At 43.4% G+C, this 2,374-nt stretch overlaps 1 pseudogene; it reads left to right on the top strand.

Moving 5' to 3' along the window:
• Positions 1 to 1,436: 1,436 nt before the first annotated feature.
• On the top strand, positions 1,437 to 2,374 carry LOC110258484 (olfactory receptor 2B11-like; annotated as a pseudogene).

Genomic DNA, 2,374 nt, shown 5'->3' on the forward strand with positions numbered 1-2,374 from the left:
ATTTATAGTCTCACCATCTCAATACCTCATTTAAGGGATTCATGGCTTTTTGATCTTTAGATCCTCCCTAGTCATTAGCAGACAACTGGGATGAATGATTAACAGTATCTTACAATTCAGATACTAACATTTCCTTTGTCATAAGGTTTGGGGATAGGTACTAGATGATTCATGGGTCTGAAAGGTTTACTGTAGTGTTTGGCACACAAGGCTCATTAAGTATTAGCTGGAATTGTTATGATATTATCTCACTGTGCACAACAGACCTAGGGTTATTTTGGAATCAAAATAATATCTTAGCCCAGGGGAGTTCGGTGTGACACCTCACACGATGGCCTTGAGGACTCAGAGAAACAGAGTATGTGAAAACTGTGCTTTGCCAGCCTACAAATGTAATCTGCTGCCTCAAAACCAATGACTCTCTGGTCCTCAGTGGAAATACTTTCCTCCTGTTCCAGTTCCCTGGACATAAATGTCCTATTTGTAGCTACATATAAGTAAGTAAGCTGTTGATAACAGGCCAAGGCCTTACTTAAAAACAAGATAAGCCCCCAGGATAAAGAAATACTCCTACAAGATAGATAATAAATTCTGACATGAACAATCAACGGCCTGGTTTCAACAAAGTAGTTATGCAAGAAAAGGGACATCCAACAACAAATGTTTGAGTTGGGGGAAACATATTTATAGCTGAAGTCTCTCAGTTTATACTTCAGCAAGCTGTCATCTAAGGGTTTAAGTTTCTTGCTCAATTCTAAATGACCAAGATGGATTTAAATTGTAAAAGCCTTCTTAGTCCCCATGGGGATGATATAATAATTCAACCTGCATCTGGACAAGCCTATCTAGATGATAACTAAGGGCTAGGGCTAGGTTCTCTCCACCTAATCCTTGTGCTAGAGCTAACTCCACCCTTTCACTCTTCTTAACATTTCAGTAAGGCCTTGCAGCAGGGATTCTGAAAAAGACCTATCTGATTCCTAAGACCCAGCCACATCTACTTCATCAGGCACCTGAAGGTAGGAACCAATAAACTTAGCTGGTATTTCTACAAACCAAGGGATGAAAAAGCATTACTTTGGAGCATCTGAAACACAGTCGCTTCTGCTTGGCATTCAATCCTTACCAGAGCCCAAGGACATGCTCATTGTCAACTTTATCACACAGAGTAGTAGATTCCATTTCAGAAAGGTTTGGTTACTTGCTTAAGGTAGCTGTCTTTATGCTGTAGGGTCATGAGGAGAAATTAAGTCCCCTGGTGTCACATCTTTTAATTATCCTCCCCCACCCACCCAAGTGACTGCACCCAATCTTCTACGAATGGATGCTTAATTGTGTGCATATAGTCCCACTATACACAATTGTGTTTGTCATTTCTCAAAATCTTTCTACCTTTCCTGCCACTGCTCCGATACAGGGGAAGCAAACTGCAGATAATGGAACGAATTAACAAAAGCCATCCAGAAGAGTTTATTCTACTAGGCTTTGCGGATCGTCCCTGGCTAGAGCTTCCTCTATTCATTATTCTGCTTCTAACATACCCCATGGCATGGTGGGAAACATAGCCATCATTCTGGTGTCCACCTTAGACTCCCGTCTGCACAGCCCCATGTATTTCTTCCTCACCAACCTCTCCTTTCTGGACATGTGCTACACCACAAGCATTGTCCCTCAGATGCTGTTTCACCTGGGAGGATCTGAGAAGACAATCAGCTATCTGGGCTGTGCCATTCAGCTTTATTTCTTCCACACAATGGGAGGCACAGAATGTCTGCTTTTGGCTCTTATGTCTTTCAATCGCTACCTGGCCATCTGCAAGCCGCTGCACTACACCCTCATCATGAATCGGTGCACCTGTATTCTACTGGTGGCCACTGTGTGGCTGAGTGGAATGACCTACGCTGTCTCAGAGGCCACTGTCACATTACACTTACCACTGTGTGGTCACAACACACTGGATCACTTGATATGTGAGATTCCTGTTCTGATAAAGGCCGCCTGTGGTGAGAAGGGCTCCAATGAGCTCACACTCTCTGTGGTTTGCATTTTCATGTTAGCTGTGCCACTGTGCTTCATTCTTGCTTCCTATGCTTCTATTGGACATGCTGTATTTAAGATTAAATCTTCGGAGGGAAGAAAAAAAGCCTTTGGCACATGTTCCTCCCATCTCATTGTAGTTTTCTTCTTTTATGGTCCAGGCATTAGCATGTACCTTCAGCCCCCTTCCTCCATCTCTAGGGACCAGCCCAAGTTCATGGCTCTCTTCTATGGAGTGGTGACTCCTACACTCAACCCTTTCATCTACACTCTGAGGAACAAGGATGTAAAGGGTGCCTGGGGCAACCTGGTGAGGAGCGTTTTCACTTCCAAGTGA

Source organism: Sus scrofa, chromosome 7 (assembly GCF_054392235.1).
Source record: "Sus scrofa isolate SSC_HxYL_T2T_F1_AM1 chromosome 7, Sscrofa_HxYL_maternal_Yorkshire_Landrace_v2.0, whole genome shotgun sequence".
Lineage (NCBI taxonomy): Eukaryota > Metazoa > Chordata > Mammalia > Artiodactyla > Suidae > Sus > Sus scrofa.